General features: G+C 43.7%; 1 protein-coding gene across 1 annotated transcript in view; it reads right to left on the reverse strand.

The window, feature by feature from the left end:
- The window catches only part of fat2 (FAT atypical cadherin 2), a 92,111-nt gene extending 78,028 nt beyond the window's left edge, over nt 1-14,083 (reverse strand). The window contains exon 1 of the mRNA XM_005943792.3: nt 13,846-14,083. The gene's annotated coding sequence lies outside the window, so the exon portion shown is untranslated. The remainder of the gene's footprint in view (nt 1-13,845) is intronic.
- Between the last annotated feature and the right edge of the window lie 6,050 nt (nt 14,084-20,133).

Consider the following 20,133-nt stretch of genomic DNA (forward strand, 5'->3'; position numbering starts at 1 on the left):
CTTCAGCATCTCTGGAATCGCCATATCTACCTATGCTAATGTTTTCCTGTGGTTCATCATGTCCATGTGGTCCAAGCCTCTGATTAATGGTGTGTACACAGCGTGCTGGCAGAAAGATCAACCCCATCAGGACACAAAAAGCTAAAAGTAACTCACAAATGACCTAAAACCATGAATCACACAACTGCTTTAAAAGTGAAGCTCCCTTTATTCAGAGGAGTGCAAAGAGTCTGATGTGTCCAAGGAATCTGGAAAATAATGAGGATGCCCACACCATGCTAGCTGGAATTGAGAGCAGCTGGAGGTCGAAACACTTGGGTCCTCACTGCGTCTCTGACAGTTCATCCAATCATAGGAATCTGGAAGGAACAAACTCCTTTTTCCAAGATCAGAGGTATGAAAAGTTCTCCCTTCTACCTCCGGTTCCTCCACAAAAATAAGCTATTTCAAATAGAATATCTTCGCACCTTCACACCAACCATTCGGTTTCAGTTGTCTAAACAAATCTGAACACACAAAAGGGCAAGACAAAAGATGCCTTATTGTGGCAGAAAGTTATGAATACCAGTATCTCACACGATCTCACACTCATGTGGGTTTAGGAAAACAGCACTCCCGGACGCACTGATGGTTTGGTCCCGAGTCTCCAGGTAGGCTGGCGCTGGAGCTTTCACTGGACGGTGACAGGTATGAGGGGTGTTATCTCCACTCACATGGTGACAGTTGATCAGATTACAAACGCCAACGTCACAGCTTGGAATTCAAAAGAGAGGCAAGGTGTTTTGTAATTTAGCCAGGCTTTCTGCACCATCATTTTTTTCTGGTGCTCACGTCTATTTTGTGACCGGCACATTTTAGATGCACTGCTTCAGGGTTTGACTTGACTTTTTTAGGACACCTCACAGATCGCTGATCTCTCCACCGAGAATATTTATGCTGCCTGGAAATGTGGACATTTTTACATCTTTATTTTTATAATCACAGTCCAAATGTCTCTTTTCCTGTAAAAGCGTGCTTATAATGTAAAACTGGGAAATATTGTAACGCAAGCGCTAAAACTTACTTACTTAAAACCTGACTTATTACCTCCTTATTTAAATGGTCTTACCCAGGGGCGATTTTAGCCCATTTTTGAGGGTGCTTCAGCACCCCCAAAATGAATCAAAGCACCCCCAAAGATTTCTTACTTTTTTTGACAATATTTGCTGTTTGTGGGACACACTACTAAAAATATAAAAAGCATACAGTACGTAATTGAGATGGAACATTTTAACAACAAAAGTATAGATAACCCCTCCCCCCTCCCAAATTGGTTTGTTCCAGCTCTCCCCTGCTCTGGCTCTAGCGCCGTTGCTGCCAGAGCGATGGTGGCTGAGACGCAGCGGAGCAGAGGTGTAAGTGCCTGGCTTAAAACAGGACATGTTAGCTGCCTTTAACCTTCAGTTACTCTTTATATAGTTAGGTAGGAGTCAGGCCATGTTTCTTTTTAGCTGAAAAATATTACACCAGGTAACCTGCAGTGCTGAAAACGTGTTTTCCGACACGTTTTCAGCACTGTGTCGGAAAACACATTTTGGTGATCTGTCTATCACCAAAATGTGATAGACAGATTTGCTACCCTACAATCCGTCCTGCTCTGTAGTAAAATCAGCAACATTTGACCGTCCTGTTGCTCCCATTTAAATGTATGCAGCCTATTTAAAATCTAAAACGTAACATTGTCCGCAGCCTACTGTTTTAAATGTAATGAGAGAAACTGGTTATTTTGTCATATGTGCCGATATTGAACCCAAGGTACTAACTAGCTAACTGACTGGATGCCCATTAACCTTATAACTCCTGTTGTGTGTGTGTGTGTGTTTGTGTACAGAGAGACAGCCAGGTTCATAATGGATATGAGGTAGTTTTTTCAAAAAAAGGAGCCACATTCAGGTAAAAGTGTAAAATCAAATGATCCATCAATAAAGGATAATGTTGGATCAGTGTTTCAATATTTATATCCTTTATTAGATGTACATGTGGTTTGGTTATTTGCCTTTTGGTTAAAAGTAAACAGAGAGAGGACTTTCTTTTATTAGTGATCTTAATAGTATTTTTTAATCTAATTGAATACAATCTATTTGTGCATGATTGTCAGTCCAAAGAGGGAGAGAGGAAAGAGGAGAACATGAGGAGAAAGTACAAGGTCAGGAAGAACCAGGTAAGAAAACAGACAGGGAGTACTAACAGGCACAACAGAAACTGTTAAACTGGCAAAGAAAAACTAATTTTACTCGTACAATCTGGAAGTTGTGTTCTCCCTATGTTAAAGCTGCTATACACAGTCTGCAAAACAAACTGGGTTGTCAGCCCTGGCACTGCATTACCATATTGAGCGTCAGTCAGAGGAAGTCACGGTTGCCAGAGACTTTTTGAAGCTCAAGAGTGGGGCTGGTGCCATTCCAGATATGTTAACATTGTACAATCTTCTGGATAATCAGATCTTCCCCGAACTGAAAACTGTTATTCAGGTTGCCCTAACAAACCCAGTTAGCAGCTGTAGCTGTGAGAGGTCTTTTAGTGTCTTGAGTCAGCTCCATACCTGGCTGAGAAGGACCATGGGTCAAAGCAGACTCCAGCACCTGGCTGTGATGTCAGTTGAGAAAGAGATGCTTGAGAGACTTGAACACCAAAATGTGATAGACAGATTTGCCAACCTCAAGCTGAGGCGACAGAGGATAAAAGAAAAGAAAAAATCTGCAGAGCCATAGTAGTATCTGCAGTAAAGATCTTTTCATACATTGTATACATTGTACCAGAGGCTAAGGTGTCTCAGTTTTTTTACATTTTTTAATAATATTTTGTACATTTCAAGGACTCTTCTATTTTTGGAGTGTATTTTTATGTATCTGTATTGTATTATACATACACTAAAAGTGAATCTCTGTCCAAACAAATGCACTCAGCTTACTTTTTACTCACAGTGAGCATCATTCATTATTCTCCCGCAGTAATTAAGGTTAGGAAACTGCGATCGTGGCTCAAAGAGTTGGCAGTTCGTCTTGTAACCGAAAGCTTGTCGGTTCGAGCCCTGGCTCGGACAGTCTCGGTCGTTGTGTCCTTCGGCAAGACACTTCACCTGCCGCCTACTGGTGAGGCCAGAGGGGCCGATGGCACGATATGGCAGCCTCGCTTCTGTCACCAAGTGTAGCTGCCTCCACCAGTGAGTGAATGAATAGTGGAATTGTAAAGCACTTTGAGGGCCCCGCAAAGCGCTATATGAATGCAATCCATTATTAGTATATGTATTTTTTAAAAATTCCAATCCATTCTTCTTTTGCAGCATTTAAATAACCTTGATCAGATTTGATGGTTTTGTTACAGACTTTTCAAAAAAGTGTTTTGCTTTTCTTTCACAAATGTGGGGATTAAATTGTGTTAAAATGTACAAAACAGTGATGTCATGTTTTGTGACGAGGACCCAGGCACAGAGAGACTTGATGAATTTAAGAATCTTATGATTTAATAAAGAAATTTGCAGACTTGCACAGAGATGGTAAAATTATGATGACTGATAATGGAGATGAAGACAACAGAGGACGAGGACAGGGAGGACCAGGGGTTTAAATGCACCAAGGGGACAGTCAGAGGGAACTCGGGACAACGGGAGACATTTAAGGATGCAGGGACTGACAGAGACAGGGAAGAAGTCTCATCGTGACGAGGAAAGTTTACCTTGCCTGGATGGGCAGCTCTCTGGGTGCTCAGCACCCCCAAAGCTCTGATCCTAGAATCGCCCCTGGTCTTACCTTTAACTATTTGTAAGTAAATATAATTACATAAATTACAGGAGAATTAAGCCCTTAGTCGGAGCAGTATTATAAAGTGTTACCTGCTCAGCTGAGGTGAAAGCAGATGTGCCCGTTTCACTGCTTTAGTTTCTAAGATAAGTTTTAAGGAGAAGCCTGAATCTGATTTCCCGTCATGTGCCTGACTCTTCTTCAGTGTTTGTTTTTTCTATTTAATTTCTCCTGTATTATTAAAAGGCCCTTGAACATCTCACTATACACACGCATAATGTCTTTATATATATTATTATTTTTATCTTTACATCAAAGCAAAGCGTTGTGTTCTCAGACAAAGCTGTTTGATTCAGCCTCATGTCAGTCAAATCTAAACATTTACATGTTCATTTAGTCCAGTTTGAATATTTCAAGGTTAAAGCAATCTTATCAAATAAATATATAATATAATTTTTTAGTATAAGATAAAACAAGATAAGTCTTATATTTACCATTTGTACAGCAGCACTTAGAGACAGTCAAATACAAATAGATATACAAATGTAAACCATGTGCACGGGGACGTAGAGTAACGTGTTTTTTAGCACAAAACAGAGTGATTAATAAACACGTCTTGTTGAAGGAGTTTATGTACGACTGTAGTCTGCTCTGTGCCAGTCTGCACCTGCATATTGATATTACTGCATATTAGAGTATTGAACACAGTTTGGGAACATTAAAAGTCACAGGAGGAATCTAATGCTTCTTCATCTAGTGGTGAAATAAAAAGGACCAAAGCAGGGAGACGAAGATGGATTCGACCTTCGCTGGGAAACTGGAAAACATTATGAAATCCATTTGAATCTAATGAGCTTTGAGCCGGCCTGTAATGAACCTCACAAATCAGGATGATTTGTTTCATCAGCACGCGTTCATACACACTGCTCAGAGGGCTGCAGTGGCGCTGGTGCTCTGTTTTATCAAACGCTGGATAAACGGACCACTGTGTGGGCCTTAGGATGCCAACTGGAAGTGTTCAACGTACATTTTGACCTGCGAAGGATAGCGTGCACGCTGGATCTGCAGTGCATTCTGGGCTGATGATTTAAGCTGTCTTATTTCGAACAGACTAAGGTTTAAAAAACACACGGAGTGCTTTTGGTTGAAATTTACAGGCAAAGGAAATGAAGGAATACATGTCATCCTTCACAGAAGCGCAGGTCAGGGAGAAGGGCAAATGCATGAGGAGGACCACAAGTTCTCAGCTCTTTGATCAGTAAGAACACCTCAGGTACAATTTAATTCCATGTGGAGTCAAAATCCCAGCAGAACTTGAGCGAAAATCACTTAAAGGAATGTGAGAGATGATCTGCTCTGAAAGCAAACGGCCCCATTGCACAGGAAATGGCAAACTGTCCGTTCAGTGAGCTCAGTGCTTCCCCCTCAGAGCTCATTTTGGGGCACAAACCTCCACTGCCGCTGAGGTCTGTCACACACAGGTGGAAACCTGCAGCTAAATGCATGGCTTACATTTCCACATCACCCCTATGGCTCAGGGCTCAAACAGAGCAGCGTCTGCATCCTGGTCCCGCCCCGTCAGTCAGCGCGAGCTGGATGGGGTCAAAGACAGCTTCCTGTCTTTAATGGTCGCCGCCTCTGTTCAGCACTTTTAGCACAGAGGCCTGATGTGCATCTTATCTGCAGTGTCTAAGTTCAACACAGTTGTGCATGCTGGTACATTTTTTCAGCAATCTTTAAGATCTTTGTTATTTTTTCTCGACTTTGCTGTGTCTCGGTTTTTATTTTTAGCATAATCTTTTCATTTCATCTTAAATTTCCTCGCATTTTATCAGGTGTAAACTTCCTGGTAACACAGTATAAAGCAAAAAAAAAAAATCAATTGATCAACAACGTTTGCTCAGTTAAACTGACACGAACACTTCTTAAAACTCAAACCGGGCAACCTTTCAACACGCTGATTTAAAATCGCAATAATTTGCATTCATGTAAAAAACTCTGAGTCCCAGTGGTTCATGCTGACGTTAACATGTTTCTGATGATGTGCTGTAATACAAACACTCATTTTATCACTCCAAGCTCTGGATGATGTCACATAGAGCAGGTTTCTCTAATGTGGTCTCGTCACCTACCTGCTGTTTAAAACTTCTGTTAGCAGGGGGCAGCCAATCAGAGCTGAAAGAGCTTTATTAATAATGAGGAGGAGCTGTGGGGCACAAAGAAGGATTATTTTGAACTATTAATCATGCAAAGCTGCTTTGGAAAAGTCATAGAAAGAAATAAGAGATCCACTTTGAGGGCATTTTGTAGAAAACTCAGTTAAAGGTTTCAGCTGCATGTCAGAGTAAACAGTTCCTGAAACCAGATGACTTTCTCCACACCATCAGACACAAGGAAGCTGGCGGGTCTTATCACTGAATCTGGATTCATAGAACTGCCACAGGCCTCTGGAAAAAAATCCAGATATACTGGGCAGAGGGAGCATGAGAGGAACAAAGTGTCCTCACATGGAGATTATCTCCTCGTGAACTGATCATGACCGTCTCAGACTCATTCAAAATTAAAAATTAAATCTGACTCATCTGTTCAAGGAAAGAAAAAAAACTACATGAGGCCTCATCCTTGAAATACGTCACACTTTTCTCTTTTTCAGGCCTCGTTTTGCTTTGAAAAGTGATACGTTTCTAAAAATGGTTTATTCTTATAGTCTGACTTCCTGCATAAAGTGGAACCCTCCTCCAGCCTGCTCTGTCTAGTTCAGTTTTATTATAAATTAAGCCTTTTGCTCTTATGTTCTTACTCATCCATGCTACGAGGAGCTGAACATGAGTCACTTCACTGAGCGTGAAGGTAGTAGTTTGTTTCCTGTGTGACGACTCCTGCAACAAGTTGAATCATGGATCCGCAGAGCTGCCAGTCTGACTGTGAAAACCTGAGGGTATTTTATAACAGGAGGGCAGGGCACATTGTTTCAGCCTGAAGAGCACAATAATTACGGCCATATGTTTGTACAAAAGCTTCTTCTCCAGGAAACTGCAGTGAAACGTAGAGCGAGTGAAAGGATCTCAGGGTTTTCCTTTTGTCACTGGAAACTATCTGGCATTATTCTTCCTCCTGCTCCCTCTGTGAGTGTATTAATCCCACCAACCCACTTCCTGCTTTTTGTCAGTGATTACACCCCCATTCTGAAAAAAGCGAGCAGAGACGAGGGCCCTGAAATTTAATATCCCAGTCTTCACATAAAGGAGTTGCTGAGGTGTAGGTGTTTCACAGAGCTGAGGTTCACTTCCATAAATGAAAACAGTGTTTTATTTATTTCTCTAACAGCTAAATCATCCATTTATACTACAAACCCAGGTACACATAGAGCTTTAGTCTCACTGCATGCACAGCACAGGAGCCTTTTTAGCTGACTTTAGGCCCATAATAAGCAGACCTACGATTATTTCTAGTGTTCAGTTAACATAAGTAAAGTTAGATATTAGAGCTCCCGTGGAGGTTTGTTAGTTCATCCAGGAAGTTTAAACAGACACAAAGTTCAGACAAACCTATCGCTGCCATCCCATATCTAAAAGCTGGATCCAGTGTTGGTTATGGGGAGTCGACCTGTTCGGTCCAGGTGTGGAACATCTGCTAATGGCGCACGGAGGAAACGGACAGAGAGGCTCAGCAGGTCGGAGGTTTGTCCTGCTGAGACCCCGACAGGATGCAGGTTCAGAAATATACACAAAACCGTGTATTTAAGTTGGGAACAGTTCCCATCAGCAGTTTTTACCTAATTTATGTTGTACCTGTTTACATATAAATACGAGGCCATGACAAGTGCACAAATTCAGGATGAGAAATCAGTGAAAACTTCACAAAGCAACTGCTGTGTTAAAGCTAAAAATGATCGTTCTTATTATTGACAAACAGCTGAGCTCTGTGCAGAGCAAACTCGGCACAGCCGAAAGCTCAGGCAGGAAGCTGGAGACAGTTCAAACTGAAGCTTAAGCCTGATTGGCTCACGTTATTTCACCTGTGCCACCAATCAGTAATTAGCTGAGTACAAATCACTTACTGACACTAATCACCCAGTGTCCCAGCATGCCCACAGCTGCACATCAGTGAGCCGGTAACGTGGCGGCCTTTTTCTTCTGAAGTCACACAAACACTAAGAATGCGGTTTGAAGTTTCTATCCTTTAATGCGCTCAGTCGTCTGGGCCGAGGCACGGCGGCATGTTTTCCTCTACCAGAAACTCAACTTACTTTCAGACTTTCATCTTCATTTGCATAATTGCAGAGTTCAATTTCCTTGGTAGCCATTAAAAAGAACAACAGAGGGTCGTTACACTGGGACAATCTCACACAGTAATGAGTCTGGGCTGCAGCACCGGACCGTGATGGATGGGGAGGCTTCGCCCGCTGCCACTTTATTAAGTACTCATTTTTGTTTTAAGGTGAAAAAAACACCTAAGAGCTGATGACTGCAAAGCGCGAAGAATGTCTTCCTCCTCCTTTAAGAGCAAAATCAGCCCCAAATGTCAAATTTGACAATGAGGTGCTCCAGCAGCTGCTCGCCTTCAGACGAAAGGTCGTTTTATGCTCTGTGACACGTGCAGCTCTGCAGCACATCGTTGCAGCTTAATGCTGGAAAGAGTTTTAAAAATGATGAAGAACAGCAATCAGAGCGCACCACATGAAACAAGAAGATGTCTCATGAATCATAAGTTACATTTAAAATAACATCGACGCCAGGTCCAGTTTCCTCAGAGGGGATTCAAGGTCTTCTTATTAATCCTGAAGAGTTGCCCATTATAATCCCCGCTAATCCCTGTATTGGTGCACTGTTTGCAAATTGTCAGCAGCCATTTGAAATGCCTGCTGTTTGCAGAACATCTATGCACAGTGTGTGTCCCTCACACAATCATTTCATAGTTTCTGATGTGAAAACACCTACAGGCTCATCTCAGACAGATTAGTGAGGTGATTTCAGAGGAATCGTCCAGGTATGGATCTGTCACAGTTCACAGGCTACTGCTGTAAAAATGACGAACGCCATCTCGAACATGACCATCGCCGAGAGTGATTGTTGTTAGTCGTGGATGGACAGATGACGGGAAAGGCTCTCGCCCACTCTGGCTGGCAGTTTCAGTTCAATTCAGTTTTATTTCAATCACAACAGCAGTTGCACCAAAGCACGTTATTCTGTGGGTAAAGACCTAGAGTAATGCAGAGAGAACCCCAACAATCAGGGAAAAACCATAGGTTATTATTGATTAACTGTTCTGAAAAGTGAAAACGTGCAGCTTGGTTCACGTTTACATTCATGGAGCAGCAGACAGCAGAGCGACCACTGGCTCATGACTTTAAATAAACCTCCAGAAGCTTGGACCGTGGCCCAGAATGAGGCCGACACTCAGACGCTGCAAAGCTAGTCCTAACTGTAATGTTGGATTCAATGAAGCCAAACCTGTTGGAACTTGAAACTGACTATGAAGAAGAGCGAATACCAGCCAACCCCACAGTGATCAGTGATTATCAACAAGGCAGAACTTCCACAGCCACCCTGTCAGCCACGTGCAGCTGCAGTTTATCTGTTTGCCGTCTCAGTAACGTGCAGCATTATTGGTGCTTTCATACATACGCTGTGTTTTCTCATGAAGTCATGCCCCGTCTTTACACGCGATTCTGTCTTTCACCTGCATCCTCTCTGCTATTCAGACATCTCAGTTTCCTGAAACAGTCCGACTGATCGAGACTCTACCAGCACACAGTGCAGACTCTGTCAGTGTGACACATTTGGTCAACTGGATTTATTCCTCAGAGGACAAAACCAGAACAGAGATCCCTCCATCACGTAGATCTGTAAAGACCTCGGGTTAAGTTCAGGGACCAACCAGGTGCAGGATGGCTCCACGTGTCAGGTTAGGAGGGCTTTAAACTCTACATGGTGTTAAGTGTCAGTCAGCTTTTTTCTTTTACAGCCAGAGGTCTGCAGAGTGTTTTTGGACCTTCACAGGAGAAGTGAAACGTGCTCCGCTGTTTGAGGGCTGTTGAGGTATGAAGTGAAAAAATACTCAAATAAGAACAGACAGCTGCTCTTGTATGCGCTCCTACTTCCAGGTACCAATTAAAATCGGGCTCTTGGGCATCTGCCAGTCGGAGGTATGACTGACTGACTCCCCACCCCCATGACTTCTTCTTTTTGATGGAAGCTGCCTCACAGCTCTGCTCTCGCTTTATAGCTTTTTTCCTGCGTGATCGTTAGCAGAGCGCAATGACTGTGACCCCTGACCCCTGCACGGTCAGCTCCAGTCACCATCCCAAATTATTCACCTGTTCTCATATATAAATTAGTGCTTCGGGGCTTTATTAGGGGGACTTTATAATGAGGCTGAGAGTAACATTACTCTGTGAGCTTCGTGGCAGGGCAGCTTGTTTTTTTATTTGAGCTGAAAGTCCAGCTTCCTCACAGTAATCTGATGAAAATCAGCAGTCTGGGCCTTTCTGGGGTGTGTTTAACTTAAAAAGCAGATGTTAAGCCCTTTAAGCAGCTTTCACAGCTGAAATTCAGATGCTGGATTTTGTCAGGGTGAGGTTACAATGGTGACCTCTGTCTGGAAAGGTCATGGCCTCCAAACTAACCCCATTCACACCCAGAGTGAAGCTGGAGCGTGGAGGCCTTTAGCTGAACGGTTATATCTGAGTGAGTTACAGTGTGGTAGGATTTAACCCGGCCTCGATGACCGACATCTGTGAGTGAAACCTCAAACGGAGAGTCCGTCAGAAATAAAGAGTTGAGGAAAGAGTGAGTGAAATGATTTAATGTTCTGGGTTTGATCAGAAATGTGTCCGACCTTTACTCTGAGCTCTGCTCTACAACAAAAGCAGAGACGCTAACCTCAGCAGGGGTTTCAAAGAGAAACGTCCAATCTTCCCCGGTTCAGCGTACACGTGGGACTCCTCACCGTTCTGAGTCATAGGTGATCGTGACCGAAGGCAGATGAGAGCTGCGGTCCGGACATCAGCCTCGGCCTGCCATACCGGGCAAAGTAAGGTGGCCTGGCCCGCTGCGCGGAGACAGTTCTCTGTGAGAGAGACACTAAACAGGCTGGATGTGGAAAATCTGAGCTCTACTGTTCAGTTTTATAACTGGTGGTTTATTAAATGTTAAAATTTTCAGAGGTTTTTCTGGTTTTAGTGGTCAGGATCATGCAACGTCAAACTGGGCTGTGTGTGTCCACCAAATCAAATGAGCTTTATTCAAGTACACACACACACGTGTGGTCACAGTGCGCTGACACGGCCAGAGAAGTTCAAAGATTGATAAATCAACCAGAGCTTCCCCACCTGACCTACACTATCTTTAACATATTTAATGAAGCCATGCAAACTTTTACCTCCAAATCTTTTTACTGTTTGGAGCCTTTGAAGGTTTTATTTTTATTTTTGAGCCTTCGCAACTTAATGAGGGTTCATGGATAACAGCTGCTATCATGTGTAGGTAAAAATGAACCTTTTTCGGACACCTATCCCACTGAACACGACCCCTCAAAGTTTACCCAGAATGCATTATTTTGCCTTAAGAAAACAATCAAAAGGCAGGCTGTCCAGGATGTACACATCTGTACATCTGTCCAGGAGAGTCAAGGAGGCCATTTACGTGAAAAGGGAAAGACCATCTCTGAATCGAGGAGGGGGCCTAAGGGTACATCTTTCACCATCTTACAATGCTGTGATTGCAGCCATTCCCCAACTCTCTGTGAATGGTACTCATGGTCATTGATCAGTGGTTGTTGATCAATGGTCATGAGAATTTGCATAATTATGATGAAGGTGACCTCCCAGCCCATTGTTCCTTCAGTGGGCTGGTTTCAGTCATTATGCACATGTACTGTTTTGGGGATTGGGGAAACCTGCAGTCAGCTGAGACTGAAGAAGTCACTTGGATGAATGACGAAACGTTTCTCCCACAAAACTACGTCCAGATGAACAGAATGAACCTTTGGAGAAAAGGCAGTCTGACTAAACTATAGCAGTACCTGCAATTTTCAGAGTTTTTTTCAGCTATCTGCTGTCCTGATGACTCAAAAATCATGTGATTGACACTCCACCAGCCCCCACGACTGTGTGCACTTTTATTTAATTTGCCAAAAATCTGCCCCAAGTACACTAACCTGTTTTTTTTCCTTTAAACTGAACGTTACTGCAGCATTGCACAATCACACGTTTTTCCTTCATGTCCTTTTCCGTGTGCAGACTAACGACATCTGTGATCAAAATAAGACATTTTTCCTTGTTTAGGAGCAGCTCCCCTCCCACCCACGCCCGACAGCCACAGCTTTTACATGCTGCTGTTAAACTCTGTTCGAGCTCTGTTTTACAATCAAAGCTTTTACTGTTGGAGCATCTGTGAGAGATGTGGCGCTGCACCACTGAAGGCCCTCATAAAAACTCTCACGTCACAGATATGTGTGTGTGTGTGTGTGTGTGTGTGTGTGTGTGTGTGTGTGTGTGTGTGTGTGTGTGTGTGTGTGTGTGTGTGTTACAGTGGCTGTGAGAGACATTTTTAACCCCTTTACACCCAGCGTTTACCAAAACAGATCACCTGAACAGGTACGAAGCCACTGTGTGAAGGTATGAGTCATGTGATGTGAGGTTGCGGGACTGTTTAAATCACACAGGGTCACTCTTGCCTCACAGCACTGTATTTACAGAAGTTCCACAGGATGCTAACAGGCAGCAGCTATCAGTCAATCAGGCTCGTTCGGACTCGGTGAGGAAGAGGAGCAGAAGTGTGTCGCTGCTCTGGTAGGCATGTGTGTGTTTGAATCAGGGTGCATGTAACCTCATTTTGCCCTCTCAGCACTGGTTTTTGATCCTGTGTAATCTTCTGTGAGACATTAGCTCAGTCCCATCAAGAGCCCAGCAGGCTGGACTAATAGCTCCCAGCTAACCATCCATCTCTCATTTATGGCGGGTAGTTTCAGCCACCCTTCCAGCTACGTCTTTATCTCAACAAGTCATTACAACCGTGTTATCAATGCTGTCATTAAATGGCCCTGGAAAAATGACCCATTGGTCCAGACGGAGCGCTTGGCTTTGAAATACCAGCAGAACATCCACCCCTAAAAAACACGAAACTCCATTTACTAGATTTCTAGTAAATCTATTACATCCCATCAGAGATGTGGCATCTGGTTACTCCACCTCTGATGGGATCACCAGCTAACATACAGCATGTGCCGGCCTGGCTCCAGGTGTATCCAGGGTAAAATCCTTACCAAGTCAAACATGCCGACCAGAGAACGGGCAGACAAGCTGCTGTTCCAAATCCGCTAAGGCATCGAACAAAAGAAGAAGAAGAACAAGAAGGAGATACGGCTGTTCTCCAGGGTCACGGCAGCCAAATTACAACTGGACACAACACAGACTCTGTGAGGTCAAGCCAGGTTCAGGGCAAAAGGGAAAGTGTGCTTTTAGAGAAGTTATATGTTTTTGTCCTTAAAGGTTATCTCGCCTCCATCGGTTTCAAACACCATGACTCAGTTTGCAGGCAGACCCTGCAGGCGGACACGGGAGCACCTCAGCGCCTTCTAACCCTTATTTCAAAACCATCAAATTATTAGCGCACTGCAGAGGCTGATTTAACTGCTCATACAGTAAATCAGCATGAGGACAAATATGAAGACAAGGCCGAGAAACTTTGGCTGAAGCTCAGGACGTCAGCCTGCATGCGCTGACATGTGCTCCTTCACTCTCCTCCCTTACAAACGCTCGGAGCGAAACCTGTCAGATCACACACTTCACACACTCACACTTTCATCTCTTTTCTAAAACGTGTCATTTATTCTCTGTGTTAAACCTCAGACATCCTCCCAAGGAGAGATGCTGCCCTCGAAGAAAACCTACATGTGCTTTAAAACTGAAGCAAAAACTGAACTTTTCTCACATGTGAGCTTCTTGTAGTTTTCAGCTCCTCTGTCCTGTTAAAGCTCCTCCTGGCTACTGTTTTGTGACACTGAGGTGCTAAATAGTGGTATTATACTTCACAATAAACAGCAAGCAGCGTGGAAACCTTACCTGACGTCCAGTTAGACGTCTTTTCCAGGAATTCCTCTTTCTCCTCTACCGTCACGCTTCGGAAACTTTAAAAGAAATCCTTTGCTCGCACGGCGACAGCCGCTGTCCTCCCATCACAGTTTGGTGCAAAGTTCATGAGAAAAAGAAGACGAGTGTACAAACATGCAGAGTTACAGGAGTGAGTCTCAGCCTGAGCGCCTTCAGAGGATCTGCACCAGACACACACCTCAGCACTCCCTCAGGATCTCATCTCCACCCACTTCTTGCACTGTCCCTCCTCTCTGTCAGTGCAACACACACACACACCCTCCATGTGCCCAGATCGTGGGCTGCCCCCCCTTTCTTTGCCTGTGGGTTCAGGCCTTTGGGCCTCAGCCAGCACTGAGCCTCTGTGGTGAGTGCATATGTGTGTGTTTCTGATCCTGTACATCCAGTCTCTTCATTTTTAACATTTCTCTTATTGCAAATATGATTTTTCCTGAAGGGTAAAAACAAATCTGAGGACAGAGCTCACAGACCTTCAGCCAAACCCAGAATTCAGTAAAACATTTCGATAACACTTTCTGTTTAATCCACAGATCTGAGACACTGATCACGTGACCTCAGTGACCTGCTGAGGAGGTTTGGATGTAAAAGCTCATTGATGTACTCTGGTGATTGTCCATGCAGAGGTCTGAAAGTCGATAGCAGAATCTTAAAGTGGGCTTGATGGGTTGATGGGCAGCAAGTCTGAATGTGAGCACTCTGAACAACCTGGGAGGTTGGTAAAGACAACACAATGATTAACTATAATCCATATGTGATGAAATAAAGGCACCAATAATAATCTCCGCCTCAGAGCCTGACACAGAGGAACTCAGCTTGGTAAAAAGTGATAAAACAAGAGTGAACCAGAGATCTAATGTGAGCAGAGTCAAAGAGTCCTTTGTTGCCTAAACCATCATTGTTTGTGATAAATAACAGTAATATAGTTCAAGCTGCCCAGCAATACATGGGTAATAAAAATCCAATAATGTGTTTGATTTTTACATAATGAGAACATTTTACAGGTGCTTTTTCCTTCAGTGGAACAATGGAGCTTCAGGAGGTGCAGGGGAATCAAACGGCCCCTGGCTATGTCCAGATGTTGCAGAGAGCATGTCCTCATGACCCTCACCTGTGTGGTAACCTCTGGGTTTTTCAGCAGGACAACGCTACAGTACACAATGCCCGCAGGACAAAAGACTTCTTCCATGTCAATAATATCACTCTTTTGGACCATCCTGCTTGTTCCCCTGACTAAATTCAATTGAGAACATTTGGGGATGGATGGCAAGGGACGTTTACAAAAATGGACAACAGTTCCAAACAGTAGATGCCCTTCATGCGGCCGTCTTCACCATTTAGAGAAATGTTCCCACTCACCTCATGAAAATGCTTGCATCAACAACTTTGTGAACAGTAACGGTGGAGCTACTCATTACTGAGTTCATGTTTGGAACTTTGATTTCTGTTTTGGGGGGTTTACAGGGTTTTTTTTGGCAGTGTGGTCCTAAACTTTTGATCAGCTGTAAAATCTGTTGTAGTTTAAGTGTTGTTTTCATTAAACTGCATGCTCAAAAAATGTTCTGTGTCACTCCCATTTCTTCTTGTTGCATATTGAAGCTCTACTTTGAACCTTGTTAAGATCCAACCATGCAAATTATGTTTTTTGCCATTTTTCAAGTGGTCTTAAACTTTCAATCGGAACTGTATAAGCAGGATTACATATTTTACTTTAGTACAATATTTTTGCAAAACACAAAATTATGTTTAAACTGTTGTGCAGCTCCACTCCTTCCACATGATAAAGCTGTAATGCGACACGGGGCTGCACGTGAGCCTGACAATCATAACCAAATATTCTGATATCCTGATGAATAGTTAGCTGCTCAGCAAATTTCACTGAATTATGACAGATTCATACTACAGCTGTTATTAGTTGTCTGATTGACTGTAAGCAGAAGTCCTCTGCATCCCTCTTGTTGCACTGTAAAGTACATAGACTGCAATTGTGTAAATAGGCTTTTAGAATGTTTATAACATCTAATTATTTTCTTTTTCATGGCTCAGCATTTAATTTAGTTTTACCACCGATTCCTTCTTGTTACTACAAAACTAACAAAGTTGACTGTGACTCTGTTGCCTTGCTGATAGTGGTGGGTGAGACTAACAGTTGAGTCATTGTGGTCTTCAGTTGGAGCAGAGAATCTGCGGGCTTTGTGTTACTGCTGTGCAAACACTACAAATAATCTGAGTGCATACAGATTCAAACGTCTGGCCCCGGGCCATTAATGGCTGGAAATGAAACAGAGAACAATCAGGGCTGTGGGGGTGGTATCTGCTCTGTGCTACATGACTGAATAAAGACGTATTAAGTCTCTCCTGTCATATAAACTCTGAAAAATGGAAAAGGGCTTACCGTGGCCTGTGAGGGACACAAATCACACTTATCTGTCAGCACAGGTCGACTCCAGTACAACTTATTACAGAGAGGTATAATACAGTAATGATAACACTATCAGCAATAATGATCCTCTGTAGTTTTCTTTTTGAAGTCAAAATAGTTGGAAGGAGAAGTCACAAAGAGGAATCATTGTGTGAGCCAAATAAACCTGTGCTTTATGCAGTTTGTTTGCTATAATTCGTCTCTCCGAAGGAAAAGATGTGACTGTGACAGAAATCATTTCAGGTAAGCAGAACAAACAGCTACCATATGGCAGATTGCATGGGCTCCACGACCCTTAAGCAGAAGAGAATGGGTGGATGGAGAGCAAACAGAAGTACTGAGCCATTCTGAAACCAGAATAAAACATTGCTGCATGCTTTGGCACCTGAGCGCCTGGCGTGTACAGCTACAATGATGAGAAAGTTCATGTGACAACGCCATCTACACAGGCGGTGTAGCTAAGCTAGCTGGCTCTCTGTTAAATGCAGAATCAAATTTAAAATCCTTCTCTTCACATTCAAGCTCTTATAATAATCCCATCTTGACCATGACCTCATAATCACTGTATCACCCCAACAGAGCACTTCACTCTCAGCCTGCTGGTTTAGATCCAATTTATTGTTGTGTTCTCTTTATGAATGTCCCACATAGTACAATTGGTATGGCCCACACAATGTGCTTACACATGGCCCACATACCGCAAAGAATGATGGCCCTTTGGTGGCCCAGATCTGGTTTGCCAAATGTGGCCCAGACATGGGCCAGCACAAGGCCAGTTGCAGACACAATGGTGGTCCTGTGCTGGCCCATGTGTGGATTACCTCTGGCAAACCAGATCTAGACCACCAAAAGGCCGTCATTCTTTGCGGTATGTGGACTATGTGTAAGTTGTGTGCAACCACGGGTCAGTTGCAGACACACTGCTGGCCCTGTGCTGGCCGAGAACAGTTTCAGCTCTGGCCCAGAACAGTTTCAGCTCTGGCCCCGAACAGTTTCAGCTCTGGCCCCAGATGTCAGCCTAATGTGTACCTTAATTAAGCCATGTAATAACAACATGTGCATAATAGTGCAAAAGTAACATGACAAAACTCTGTTTAGTCAGTGAATGGACTGATTCATATATAGCATTTTTCAACTCTCCCAAATTACTCAAAGTACTCTATAGAACATGCCACATTCACCCAGTCACACACTTTCTCTTAACTGAGTGCTTCCTAACTACATTCACACACACAACATGCAGACTGGAGGAGCCAGGGATCAAACCACTAACCTTCCAATCAGTAGGTGACCTGCTCTACCGCCTGAGATACAGCCACCCACTGGCAAAGATGAGTAAACCCTCACTAGGTTTTGGATAAAGTGTACACTCACAAACCTGTCAAACATGCATTTGAAACGCTGGCTACCATAGCAGTATAGTATTGCAACATGGCATTTGAGTCTTCTAATTGAAATACTTAAATAGGAGCATAAATAGTGCATCATTGCCAGACCTGGCCCACATCTGATTGACAATACACTCTGCCATGACACCAGTCAGTCGGAAGTGCCAGCTTGATGCCAGATCCGGGCCAGGCCTGTTTTCTATGAGCCTCGGCCACGTAAACCAAACCACAATCAAGCCAGATGTGGCATGCCACGAGATAGACAGTGCCATCTATGCCAGGCCTGGCTCATATCTGGATGACATACGTCTTATCATGCCAGAAGTCAGCCAGCAGTGCCGGCTTGATACCAGATCCGGGCCAGGCCAGCTTGCTATGTGGGGTAGATCTTTACAATATGCTGATGTTGCTGAAAAACTAGTTCATGCATTTATTACTTCCAGGCTGGACTACTGCAATTCATTATTATCAGGATGTCCAAAAAACTTGCTAAAAAGCCTTCAGTTAATCCAAAATGCTGCAGCAAGAGTCCTGACAGGGACTAGAAAGAGAGAGAGCATATTTCTCCTGTTTTGGCTTCCCTTCATTGGCTTCCTGTTAAATCCAGAATTGAATTCAAAATCCTGCTCCTTACATACAAGGTCTTAAATAATCAGGCCCCATCTTATCTTAATGACCTTGTAGTACCATATCACCCTATTAGAGCACTTCGCTCTCGCTCTGCAGGCCTACTTGTTGTTCCTAGAGTATTTAAAAGTAGAATGGGAGGCAGAGCCTTCAGTTTTCAGGCCCCTCTTCTGTGGAACAGCTTCCAGTTTGGATTCAGGAGACAGACACTATCTCTACTTTTAAGCTTAGGCTTAAAACTTTCCTTTTTGCTAAAGCATATAGTTAGGGCTGGACCAGGTGACCCTGAATCCTCCCTTAGTTATGCTGCAATAGACGTAGGCTGCTGGGGATTCCCATGATGCATTGAGTTTTTCCTTTCCAGTCACCTTTCTCACTCACTATGTGTTAATAGACCTCTCTGCATTGAATCATATCTGTTACTAATCTCTGTCTCTCTTCCACAGCATGTCTTTTACCTTGTTTTCCTTCTCTCACCCCAACCGGTGGCAGCAGATGGTCCCGCCCCTCCCTGAGCCTGGTTCTGCTGGAGGTTTCTTCCTGTTAAAAGGGAGTTTTTCCTTCCCACTGTCGCCAAAGTGCTTGCTCATAGGGGGTCATATGATTGTTGGGTTTTTCTCTGTATCTACTGTACAATATAAAGCACCTTGAGGCGACTTTTGTTGTGATTTGGCGCTATATAAATAAAACAAATTTTAACTGAAGTCTGTGTTCCAGTCTGTGCTGTGCCGGTTCTATGCTGATATTAGTGATTAATAGACTAAATTGTTTGAGCTAATTTAAGTTAGTGTTGCTCACTATTGGTGCGCATATACATGTATATGTATATACAAAGCTTTGTACTACTGTCCTTGCTTTAGTGCTGCATCAGAAGGTGAGCAGAAGTTTCCCCGGGGCCATATCCAGGATTTCCAGGCCAAGGTTGGACAGACTGAAGAAACACAGAAGCAATGAGGTAACAGAGGATAAAGTTGGAGAAGGAGAAAAAAAGAGCGTCAAAGGTGAGATAGAGAAATGAAAAAAAAGATGGCAGCAGGGGGAGGAAGGTAAACAATGTGTGGAACAAATGCCAATGAGGAAAGAGTGACAGTGAGAAATGTGAGCAGGGAGTTAGAAAGCAAAGAGAGAATGGAAAACAGGTCACAGAGGGGAGAAAGGGCTGGTGACAGAGGGACAAAATGAATGAGATCGAAAATGTGAACTACGAAGAGGTGAAGGTGGAAATGGAGGGGGCGACGAGGGGGAGGAAAGGCAAGGAAGACAGATGAACAGAGGAGAAAAGGAGGGAGGAGGTCTGAGCTTGAAATAAACACCAACAGAAGGTGGGCAGGAAGCCACTGGCAGCAGGTGAAGCTGGACAGAGGGCAGGAGAGCCTGGAGGAAATGAAAGCTCAGATCCACCTTATGCATCCCGCTGCCATCTCACGCTGTTCAGTCCACCACTTTAACGTTTACATATTCATCCCGACACAAGTATCAGTATCACAGCCTCATCACTCGTGGCCACATTTAAGACACCATCTCCAGTTCTGTTTGGTGCACTGATGGAAAACCCACTCAGCCTTTACAACAGCCCATCCCTGAGCCTACCCTGTAACAGTGTAGCGCGGGCGTCTGCTCTGGCTCGCTGCACATCTTTTTGAAGCTGGTCACTTGTACCTGTTGCCTGGGTAACATCTAATGTATTTCCTACCATATTTCATCAACAGCATCGTGGCAGTTTAGAGGAGTTTATCTCAGGTCCCACCAATGTTCCCTCTAAGCTGCGCACATGCGCAATTGCGCACTGCTGGCACAGTCTCTGCA

Source organism: Haplochromis burtoni, unplaced genomic scaffold, assembly GCF_018398535.1.
Source record: "Haplochromis burtoni strain Fernald_Lab_line unplaced genomic scaffold, NCSU_Asbu1 Contig_361, whole genome shotgun sequence".
NCBI lineage: Eukaryota > Metazoa > Chordata > Actinopteri > Cichliformes > Cichlidae > Haplochromis > Haplochromis burtoni.